Source organism: Monodelphis domestica, chromosome 4 (genome assembly GCF_027887165.1).
Source record: "Monodelphis domestica isolate mMonDom1 chromosome 4, mMonDom1.pri, whole genome shotgun sequence".
NCBI lineage: Eukaryota > Metazoa > Chordata > Mammalia > Didelphimorphia > Didelphidae > Monodelphis > Monodelphis domestica.
The window spans coordinates 151,122,941-151,135,007 of NC_077230.1; the positions used below are offsets into that span (position 1 = coordinate 151,122,941).

General features: G+C 40.4%; 1 protein-coding gene and 1 long non-coding RNA gene across 6 annotated transcripts in view; one reads left to right on the forward strand and one right to left on the reverse strand.

Annotated features, from left to right (window-relative positions):
- The first annotated feature begins 2,837 nt into the window (after positions 1 to 2,837).
- LYPD6B (LY6/PLAUR domain containing 6B) overlaps positions 2,838 to 12,067 on the forward strand; it is a 261,748-nt gene continuing 252,518 nt past the window's right edge. For 3 of the 5 annotated variants that reach the window (XM_007494140.3, XM_007494146.3, XM_056793828.1), the window contains exon 1: positions 2,838 to 2,953. The gene's annotated coding sequence lies outside the window, so the exon portion shown is untranslated. Of the gene's footprint in view, positions 2,954 to 3,088; positions 3,305 to 12,067 lie in introns of those variants that run through there. The other 2 variants (XM_007494142.3, XM_007494141.2) reach the window with 2 other exon arrangements.
- The window catches only part of LOC103103355 (uncharacterized), a 61,747-nt gene continuing 54,695 nt past the window's right edge, over positions 5,016 to 12,067 (reverse strand). Inside the window, exon 3 of the long non-coding RNA XR_001629919.2 lies at positions 5,016 to 7,544. This is a non-coding gene — a long non-coding RNA (uncharacterized LOC103103355). The remainder of the gene's footprint in view (positions 7,545 to 12,067) is intronic.

Consider the following 12,067-nt stretch of genomic DNA (forward strand, 5'->3'; position numbering starts at 1 on the left):
CTCTTTCCAAAGTCCATTAACCAGCGACCTATCCAATGAAAAAGCCAAGAGAAGGCTAACTAGGTGATTTGGGATTGGTCCAATCTCATTTAGTCACATAGTTCATGGAGCATCCATATTGCAAAAACCCTGTATTAAAGAGGCATAGGGTATTTAGAGGATTTTTTCACCCTCCAGTGAAACAAAGGATCAAGAGGATTGATTCTTATTTAGTTCTATGGCCTTGGAGCAGTCTCATAATTTTTTTTTTGCCTTGATTATTAATCCTTACAGTGGAAGTAAAATTATTGAATGTTAAATGCCCCTTAGTTCGATAATGCCTTCCTATCTTACTTAAAACTTTCTCATGAGACTTGATTAAAGTGTTTGTGAAAGTACACTGAAAAATTAAACATTATTTAAATGAAAAGTATTATTTTGGTGACATATTAGACTAGTCTGGCTATATTGTTGATAGGCCAGCATATTGTGGTAGGGTGAGGAATAATAATAAAGAAAGCTAAAATTTGGTCATTGCTTTGTTGTTCAATTGAGTCCTACTCTTTGTGACCCTTTAGGGGGTTTTCTTGGCAAAGATACAGGAATGATTTGCCATTTCTTGCACCAATGGATTAAGGCAAACATAAGTTAAATGACTTGTCCAGGGTCACACAGCTAGTGTCTGAGTGTCTGAGCCCACATTTCAACTCAGGTCTTCCTGATTCCAAGCCTAGTGCTCTATACATTGAGTCATCTAGCTGCCTCCTGAGTTTATATCCAAGTTTTTGAATTAAGGGTTGGGGCACTTTAGTAAACACCACTGCCTGGTGGGAAGAATTATCTAATAGAAGAATTGGGAACAGGAAAAAACACCCCCCCACACACACTATTTAGATTATGTTCCTGGTTCTGGAATTAATAAATTCACCACTTTGGCCAAGTTGCTTCATCTCTCAATTTTTTCCTCTATAAAATGAGGAAGTGGACTAGTTTAAGGTGACAGTAATTCCTATGACTTGCTTTAAAAACAAAACAAAACAAAACATTTGGGCTATGATTTCATTGCTACAAGAAGCTCTCTGAGGAAATTTGTCCTATCGGTGTAGCCACCTGCTCTGAAGTTTATAATCTTAAAGAATCACTTGGGACACTAAGAGGTTAAGTGATTTGCCTAAGGCCACACAGTTATTAAGAGTCAGAGGCAGAACATGAATCCAAGACTTTCTGATTCCCAAGTCATATCTATCCATCATACCAGGTTGTTTTGAAGTGAATATATGTAAATTTTATTTAGTACTTTAAGATTTAGAAAGCACATATATATTATACACACACCTACTTATTTGTGTGTTGCCTCTCCCTTAGAATATGAGCTTATTGAAAGCCAGGACTCTGTTTTTGCTTGTCTTTGTTTCCCCAGTTCAACCTATATTCCTGGCATGTAGTAGGCCATAAATAAATGGTTATTGAATCAATATGACAGTAAAGGAAAATAATAAATGTTGGAGGGGATGTGGCAAAATTGGGACACTAATGCATTGCTGGTGCATTTAATCCAACCATTCTGGAAAGCAATTTGAAATTATGCCCAAAGGGTTTCAAAAGAATGAATGTCCTTTGATCCAGTAATACCAATATTAGGTTGTATTCCAAAGAGATTAAAAAAAAAACGGGAAAGGATCTGCTTGTACAAAAAATATTTATAGCTGCACTTTTTGTGGTGGCAAAAAATTGGAAAATGAGAGGATGTCTCATGATTGGGGAATGGCTGAACAAATTGTGATATATGATGGTGATGGAATACTATTGTGCTATGATGATGAATCAATGGACTTCTGTAGGAACTGGAAAAACCTACATGAATGATTCAGAGTGAAATAAACAGAACCAGGAAAACGTTATGCAAAATAACTGAAACATTGTGGAATGATCAAATGTAATTGATTTTTGCTACTAAAAGCAATGTAATGGTCTAGAACAATCCTGAGGGACTTATGAGAATTAAAGCTATCCACATCGAGAGAAAGAATTGTGGGAGTAGAAACACTGAAGAAAACACGATTTATCACTTGTTTATATGGGTATAGGATTTGGGGTTTGGGTTTTAAAAGATTATTCTAAAACAAAAATGAACAATAAGGAAACAGGTTTTGAGTGATAATATATGTGTAACCCAGTGGAACTGCTTGTCAGCTCCTGGAGGGAGAGGGAAGAGGGGAGGAGACTACAAAAATCATGTAACCATTGAAATAAAATAAAATAAAAATAAATAAGTGCTTGCAAACATACTCCAAATCATTAATAAAAGAAATTAAAAAATTTAAAAATGGTTATTGACTGGCTAAAAGTTATTTTATTTGCTCCTCCCAACAATCTGGTGAGATTGATAATGTAAGTATTAATTTATGTAAGACTGGGAGAGTTAAGAGACGACCCAGGTCATAGACCCAGAACTAGTTCCTGTGCAAAATCCAGATTTGGGCCGTCATGATCCAGGATCCAACATGTCCGCTTTTCACACTCTAAGTTTCTGCCCGGGATTTCATAGCTTTTTGCTCCCCAAATGCCAGTCAAAGTGAAAACTTCGGGACTCACAAATGAAGACCTTCTCACTCGCTGTACAAAGCCCCCGGTGTCCCGGCACTACTTCTCCTTCGCAAACAGGAGCTCAAAGTTAGGAGCCAAGGCAGATAGATTCCCTTAGGGGAAGTTTGGGGTTTACCTGCCTCCTCCCTTCCCTAGCCTTCTCGTCTCCTCCCTTCCCCTCCCTGGGCTCCTGGCCCAGCCCGCCCCAGGTGATGCAGGGTGCCCCCCAGCCCCGCCCTGACTTGCCCTTCCCCTGCCCAGCCCAGCCCGCCCCGTTCTGCGCCCTGCAGCCGAGGCCTCGTCCCATCTCGGGGCGCGCTTGGGGAGCCAAGAGAGCTTGCGGAGAGCCGCCAGGAGGGGGACCGGGTAGCTGCTGTAAAGGGCGCTGGTGAGCGACGAGGGGAGCCAAAGGAGAGGGATGGCTGGGCGAGGGGAAATGGGGTGAGGGGGGGGTTGCAGTGAAAATTCCCCCCTCCCCCCACAAGAGCTTCAGTGAATCACTGGTTCAATTTCCTGTCAGGGCTACCGCCGGCTTCAGCTCCTGCCCCACATTTCTCACCCATGCCCTTCCAGGTCTGGCTCAGTCCCTGGCCTGCCTGCGGGGTTTGAAGCAGAAAAGATCCGGCTGGAGAGGTGTGCGTCTGTGTGTGGGGGCAGGGAGCTGTGCTGGGGTTCCCAGCCGCTGGGAGCTTGCTCGCTGCAGGTAGAGAAGGGTTCTGGACTAGAGACCTCCAGGGAGGTGAGCGTGTTGGTCGGGCTGAGGCGGCAGAGGCTCCGGCTGCACCGCTGTGATAGTGGAGCGCAGCAGGAGCTGAGACAACAGTCTCTTGCCTTGGCTGGCTGAGGACAGGTGAAGGGGGCGCTTGGCGTGCACAAATCGAGCAGAAGCGAACTTTTGGGAAAAGACGGGCACCCTGGGGGTGGGAAGAGGGATTCACTGGCTGCGCTTCCGAAGAGGAGCTGGGGCTGGAGAGGAGAAGGGAGAAGGGACAGTAAGTTGCAGGGAGAGTTTCTGGGGCTCTTGCTTTGCGCCGGTGAAATGTAAATTTGAGTCCTTGTGAGGTTTCTCTTTTGGTGGGTCATTCAGTTGCTTTTCTATCATTTTGTTGGTGAAGACGGTGGTAGGACAGTTGACTCCTTTAACATTTTTTTTTTTTAAATTAAACGTACATTTTAACTACAGAAATGAAGGACCACTGAAATTTTCATAAATCATAGTGGGAAAAGAGGAATAGTTTTGGAGGGATATCAAGTTTCAAATCTTGACTCTACCATTAGCTAGTGACCCGGATAATTTTGGACAAATCAGTTAACCTTTCTTGGTCTCAGTTTCCTCATCTGTACAATGAAGGAAGGATCTCCAGTTCAACAAGCATTTATTAATTACTGTGCTTACTTCTCCCCTAGAGATCTCCAGTTGTAAGTCAATGGACCTTTGATCTTAAATTCTTTGCCTGAAAATTAAAGTTCTTTTGGAGCTTTCAGGCATTCTGGGAGACTGCATTCATCAATGATTCTTCATTACATCTTTACCATCCCCATCTGGCTATCTACATATTGCTCAGGAAGGAAAAACCCTGGGTGGTTGGGTGGGCGGTACAATTAGCAGCTACTTGGGGAGGGTAGATGGGGGGGGGCAGGTTCAAAGCCTTTACGTGCTGCTCTGGAAGAGTATGAGTAGTCGATGAGGGAGACCTCTTGAAGTGGCTTCTTTCCTAAAAAGTCTTTGACAATTACATTGTGACTCAGGGAAAACCAGGTCTCACAATGAACCTTGTAGTTCCTTTCAGTGACTAGTATATAATAGACCCTATGTAAATGCTTCTTCCCTTCCTCTTGCCTTTTCCTTTTCTCAACTTGCAGATAGTATATTTCTTAGTTAAATAACTAACCTTTTTGCCATCCCTTTCTTTTCTTGACAATGTCATGCACAACAAAGATGCACCTGATACCAAGGAGCATCTATATCTCCCTAGATGTTTGAAGGAGTTTCTTTTGGAGTCCTAATATCAGGAGAGGACCTTTGATTTTGTTAGTAAAGAGATCTCTTCTGCCATTGCAAGTTGGCATTGTCTTGCAGTCTTTACTCTTAGAGCAGAGTATCTGTGAGCTTGTTCTGAAAAAATTTTTTTTAATAATATATCAACATAATTGACTTTGGTAATCTTATGTACTTTATTTTTTACATTTAAATACATTCTTCTGAGATGGGGTCTTTAGGATTCAACATATTGCCAAAGGGATCCATGAAACAAGAGTTAAGAATCTTCAGTTAAGGAGCAGCTGGTGGCTCAGTGGATAGAGATTCATGCCTGGAGAGAAGGAGGTCCTGTGTACAAATGTGACCCCATACACTGCCCAGCTGTGTGACCCTGGGCAAGTCATTTAATTCTAATTGCCTAATCCTAACTGCTCTTCTGCTTTTGAACCATAAGACAGAAAGTAAGGTGTTTGTGTGTGTGTGTGTGTGTGTGTGTGTGTGTGTGTGTGTGTGTTTTAAAAGGAGAACCCTTGACTAAGGGAGTTGCTTAAAAGACTCCAAGGTTAAGTGACTTATCCAGGGTCACACAGCCAGTCTGTATCAGAGGCAGGATTTGAACTCAAGTCTTTCTGGCTTCAAGGCCAGCACTCTTAAATTCTACTTCTTTACTGCTAATGCCTTTCATCAGTTCATCAACAAGTTTTTATTGAAGCCTTATTATGCCCTATTTCTGCCAACAGTAACACCCTCACTTGATATTTCCTTGTGGCATGGAGGTTACTGATCTTGGATTTGCCGAGACTATGTCAGCAGAACACAAGCTCTGGCTGGTTGTTCCAAGTTGTTCCAAGTTGAAAAGGCTTTGAGCAGGGGCTCAGTGATGGACTGTGTATCTATCATCTGAGGACCAGGCTAGCTAGGTTTGGAGTGACTCATCACCAGAAGGTTAGCCATAGGGCAAAGGATCATTACAGATTACCACAGCAACTCATGAAGACTGTCTTCTAAAACAGACGGCTTATGATTTGGAGGGAGTGCTCATACTCACAAAATTACTGATCCTTTGAGATGAAGAAGGAAGTACTATGCTAGGGAATGTGGGGGAAGGGGGAGCTGCAAATGTGAAGAAAAAAATGCCTAACATACTGTTTATCTGCAAAGAACCTATAAACTAGATCATATTTCACAGCTGTGCTTCTTTTATTTTTCTAATTCTTAATTTTTTTCAACCTGAGACAAGTAAGTTGAAGATCAGAGGGATTAAATGACTTCAATTCAACCAGCATTTACTATTTGCCAGGCTTTGTAGTATACAATTTGCTCCCATTGCAGGGATACAAAGACAAAGATGAAGTCCTGTTAGCCCTCAGAAAGCTTATATTCTCTTAGGGATTTGAGGGGAAAATGTGCATATGAAAAAATAAATACATATATAAATAAAAACAAAGTAATTTCAGTAGAAGGTGAAGAACATTATCAACTGAGCAGTATTGCCTAAGCTCTGGATTCAGTTATCTCTACACAGGTGATTTTCAGATACTTTATCCATCCCTAACTTCTTGACTTCTAGTCTCAATCTCCAGCTGCCTCTTAGACATCTCAAGCTAGGTATCCTGTAGACAATTTAGTCTCAACATAATGAGAATTAAACTCATCTTTCTCCTCCTAATATTCCCTCTAACTATTGAGGAAGCCACCATTCTCCCAGTTACCAAAACTTGGGTATTATTTTCAATTTTTCTTTCCCTCTCTTCTCCTTCCCTACCTTCATTCCTCCTTCCCTCCCCCCTCTCTGTCTCTTTGTCTCTCTCCCCCTCTATCTCTGTCTCTCATTATTTCTGTCTCTTTATCTCCTCTGTCTCTGTCTCTCTCTCTGTCTCTCTGTCTCCCTCTGTCTCTGTCTCCCTCTTCCTGTCTTTGTCTGTCTCTCTCTCTCTCTTTCTCTCTCTCTTTGCTTCTCTGTCTTTCTCTCTGTCTCTCATTCTTTCCCTGTTTCTCTGTCTCTGTCTGTCTTTCTCTCTCTCTCTTCCCTTCCTCCTTTCCTCCCTCCTCCTCTCCCAAATCTAATCAGTTTGCAAGCCCTATTGATTCCATCTTCTGGACATCTTTTAATATATATCCCCTTCTCTCCTCTAACTCCACCACCACCCTTGTATAGACCATTATCACCTCATATCTGGACTATTGCAATAGTCTTCTGGTTGGCCTCAGTATCTCATGTCTCTCCCCATTTCAGTTTATTATTCACTCACTTGTCACATTGTCTGATTGTGTGATCTTTTCCACTCCCATTTCAAACAACTCTGCTGGCTCTTTATCATATTCACCACCAAGTATGCCCTTTCCACTTACCTTACCTTTCCCTCCTCTTCTCCTTCCTCTCTCTCTTTCCTGTCCACTTTTATCCTATATTTAACTTGTTTGTTCATAGTTATTTATATGTTGTCTCCTACACTTGACTGTAAGTGTCTTTTTTCCTGCCTTTCTTTTCATCCTCAGCACTTAGTACAATGCCTGGCACATAGTAGGTACTTAATAAATACTGTTTGTTTGACTGATGGACTGAAGGTGGGAAAGTATAATCCATGCATTGAGATGGACAGATAGACTGTCCAAACTAACAGAAGTGAGAGATAGAATGTCCTGTGTTAGGAATAGGAAAAGAATCAGTTTGGCTGGACTATGGAGTCCAGGATAATGTGCAAGACTTGAAAAACAGTAGATCATGAAACACCTACCCTTATAGGGTTGTTGTGAAGCTCAAAAGAGATTTTTATTGTTTGGTCATATCCGACTCTTTATGACAATATGGGCCGTACTTTCCATGGAGTTTTCTTCTTAAGGAAAATGGAGTGACTTGCCATTTCTTTCTCTAATGAACTAAGAGAAATAGAAGTTAAATGACTTGCCCAGGCTCACACAGCGAGTGTTTGAGGCTGGATTTGAACTTAGGTCTTCTTGGTTCCAGACTCGGTACTCCATCCACTGAGCCATCTAGCTGCCTCAAAAGAGAAAGAAGATATGTAAAAATAATAAAATCAAACAGAATATGTGATTAAATTATTGAATGGACAAATGTTTTGACAAATTTATATGGAACAGTTAATCAAGGGGAGTTTCAAACAGCATGTTTGAGTCCTTTCTTTCTGTTTCCAAGTTAAACTTAATTATCTAAGATGAGCAATGGTCCTCTAACCTATTTTTATGGAAGGTGGAGAGTTGATGGGGGGGGGGGGATACAGTTTGGACTCTTCATTGGGGTTGTGCTTGGTCTTATGGGATTGTTTTGCTCTCCAGGAAGAGGTTGAAAAGAATTCCACACGACTACTTAAAGGATCTTTTATTTCTGGAAAGTCTCTGATGTATCAAACTGTCCTTGCAATGCTCAGTGGTTTGAAATGATTACTGAGGAGTCTGTGAAGGGGAATGATGTAGATAATTGGAGAGAGATAGGGTGGAATCAGGTTATAAAGGGCTTTAAATGCCAGAGGGGTTTGAATTTGATCCTAGAGGCTCTCAGAAGTCCATGGAGCTTTTTGAACATGGGAAGACATGATAAGGTTTGTGCTTTAGGAGTATCCCATTGGCTGCTGAATGGTGGATGGATTGGAGAAGAAAGATACTAGAGAGAGGAAAAGAGACCAAGTATCTATTGTTATTGCCTTTATAAGAGGTGATGACCTAAATTAGCTTGGTATCTCTGTGAGTGGAGGAGCAGGGACTGATAGAAGAAATATTGTGAAGGAAGAATCGGTAAGATTTAGCAACATATTGGATATAAAACTAGGGGAGAATGAAGAGTCTAGTCTAGGATGACTGAAGTTTTCAACCTGGAAGATTGGAAGAATGGCTGTGCTCTTAAAAGAAATAGGGAAGTTGTAGTAAAGAAGGTGGGTTCATAATATAATCACAGGACTGAAAATCAAGAGAATTGGTGGCTTCATGCTAATGACTTCTGTTCAATTTAGAGACAATAACCAATATTTTAAAGTTCTTTCTATTTAGAAGGCATTGAAGATGCAGAGGCATAGATAATACAGATCCTTCATTCAAGGAGTTAGTTTTATTGAGAGATAGATGAAATTTATGCAAATAAATCTAAGGGAGTGATGAAGATAGAGACAAAGTGAGTGATAGAGTTAGAAATCGTGTTGACAGTCATGAAATACTTGAGAGAATACTTGCTCTCTGGTGATTAGGGGAGGAAAATCAAGGTAGATTTTAGGACGGAGGTCATATCTGAACTGGTCTTGAAGGAAGAGAAAGAATTTGAAAGGCCCAGATGATGAGGAAGTGTATCCTAGGCACAGACAATGGCTTGGTCCAATGCATGGTACTTGAGACAGAATGCTAAGTTTGGAGAACAAGCCAATGGTCCATTTGGCTGAACAGTAGACTGTATCAAAGGGGGCGATGTGAAATAAGGTCAGAAAAGGCAGATTTGAGCCCTTTCCAGACACTGAAGCCATATTTGGGGGAGGAGAAAAAATAACCATCGACTGCTAACATTAAATAGGTCATACTAAGGAATCCCTTTTCTTTTAATGTGAATTGGATGGGGACTGGGTGCCTAGATTCCCTCTTTCAGTTCAGATTGGTACCTTCTTTGCCTCTTTTTTTAAAAAAAAGATGTTTTAAACCCTTACCTTCTGTCTTAGAATCAATACTGTGTATTGGTTCCAAGGCAGAAGAATGGTAAGGGCTAGGCAATGGGGGTTAAGTGACTTGCCCAGGGTCACACAGCTAGGAAGTGTCTGAGGCCAGATTTGGACCCAGGACCTCCTGTCTCTAGGCCTGGCTCTCCATCCACTGATCCACCTAGCTGCCCCCCCTTCTCTGCCTCTTAAAGTCTTGGAGAGCTGCTTAGAGCATTGGGAAATTAAAGGTTAAGTGACTACCAAGGATTACCTATCTGATCGTTTTTGGAGGCTGGACTTGCTCTACAGATGGGCATTAGGGATAGACTGAGAAATCAATAGGATGTATGGGGGGGGGAGCATAAATAAAAAAAAGAATAGTCTTCAGAAGGTTTCTTTTAGTTGGAATTTCTTTCAGGGTCTTTATGCCAAAGTTGGTTATATCTGGCAGCTTTGTTAAAAGTGAAAAATAATGCTGTAATTTTTTTAAGTGCCCAGAAGAAAACAGGAGATTCTTAAGAAAAAATAGAGAAGTAAAATAACTTTGGAGCTTACATGCTAAAGTCATCATATGCTTTATAAATCACTGGATGTAATGAAGATTTATAGTTTCACATGCAAACTTCTTTTTCTGTTCTTAATAGCATCAGATGGCATTAAGACTTGGTATATCTCATGTTTGCTGGGGCTTGTCAAGGATACTAAAAATTGGAAAAAAGAGAAAACAATATCAGAAACTGATGCTGTCTTCTGTTTAGCCATTTTCATGAAGAAGTCAAAGCAAGACTGGCTTTCAAAAGGCTTCAGGTTCTTGGTTTAGCTATTCCTAAACAGTGAATGCTTACTTTATCATTTCTTTGCTAACACACAAAATACTGCTATGAATATTTTGGTGTTTATAGGACTTTTCCTTTCTTGTTTTTTAACCACCCTGGAGTATATGCTTAATGAGATTTAAGTCAAAGAGTATGCACATTTTAGTCACTTTTATTACAATTCCAAATTACTTTCTGGAACATTTTTTTTAATCCATTCGTAGCTCCTTCAAGAATCTGTCTGCCTGACAATATTGGTAAGGGAACAGGCTAATCTTTTGCACTAATCTTCAGTTTCCTATCTTTGATTTTCATCTTTTATATATATTCTTTTACATTTAATTTCCTCTCCACAAGCTCCATGTATAGCTAGGATCAGAACATTAATGATCATGTTTGACCATGCAAGAATTTCTAAGATATTGCTTCTCTGAATTCTCCAACTATAAGTCTTCATCACTATCACTAGGAATAACTTGAATCCCCAAGCTCCAATCAGAGCTTTATGTTGAGAAGGGGAAAAACAGAAAAGAGAAGTAATCCCAGTTGCCACTGTGGGCTCTGATACTATCTCTTTTTGCCTGTTGAGCATTAGAGGGACACTAATAATAGCCATCGACTTAGTTGTGCACAGAAATGAAGCAGTCTTATATACTGGAGTCAGGAAACCTGGGACAGAATCTCAGCTCTTCCATTTAACAGCTGTGTGACTTTGGGCAATTTATTCCATCTCTCTGGACCTTAGTTTCATCATCTGTAAAATTGGGTGGCTTGGAAAAAAATGACCTCTAAATGCCCCAATAGTTTTAAATCCTAAGAGACTTTCCCCTGTACCTTCCCTTGTAGTAGGTTTTTAAGAAGAGGTTCTCTGTGACAAGGCAGCTGAGGGAGAGGTATTCTGGATAATAGGACAATGATATAATCACATTCTAAGGAGAATTCAAATCCCAAGGAAAGGTATGGGAAGAAGAAATAGGTTAAAAAACAAAAAGGAATGAAACGAGTGAGAAATGGATAAGAAAATCTCAAAGTATTTCTATTTTATTTTGAAATAGACAGGATCTATTAAAAACAAAATAAAACAAAACTTTAAGCTTCTCTGGTCTGTAAATTGCACTTAAAAAAATAAAAATGCATCTTTCCTTACACTTTGTGGAGCTAAACCTCTTTCCAGCTTCTGTATTAACAGGAATATCCTAAGACAAAAAATGAAAATATGCAGATGAAAAATTTGGGGAAATGCAAGATTCTCTGTCTGTCTTTGTGTTTTTCCTTTCCCTCTCTTCCTGCCATCTTCTCTCTATGACTCTGTTTTTCTCCGAATGTTCCATTCCTAGCAAAGTTCAATTTGTTTACTGTCACAAAGAGAAACAGACCCAGAACTTTGTTAGTGGCAAGTATATTATTCAAGAGAGAAAGGAAAAAGATTCCTAAGAAGGGATCAGATCAGCGATAACTTGACACAGAGTAGAAAAAGCTGATTTAACAAGAGCAAGCAAACCTCTCCCAAGAGAGGCTGAGCTCTCAGAATCCAGCCACCAATTGACAGGCAGTTATTATTACCTTAACCTCAGTGACACCCCATTAAGGGTTCAGTACTAAAGCAGATCCAGGCAACTGTCAGCAGGCATATATTCAACTACTAGGTATCTCCTGCCAAGAAGGGGGGTCAGAATTACCATCACAAGAGAGCAAACTGGGTCTGCTCTAGTAAAAAGGTGCCTCTCTGAGGGAAGAAATACTATAAGATTCTTCCCCCACCTCCTTTCTAAAGGGAGCAGGGAAAGGGCTACTCAGAAAGTTGAAGATAGCATTTACCCTTTGTTTTTGATGTTCAGTTAAGTTACTGAATTTGTTATGGCTGAAAAAGAATTGGTTAAATGATGGGTATATGAAAATCAGAACATCACAGATTTATAATTGGGAGAAATCTTAGAGGCTATCTATTCCAATGCCTTCCTTTTATAAATGAAGAACTCTACCTCAGGAAAGTTAAGCAGTTTGCCCAAGATCACAAAGGAGGTATTTAAAATCAGAGTCTGAATTCAAATCCAGATCTTCTGATTGCA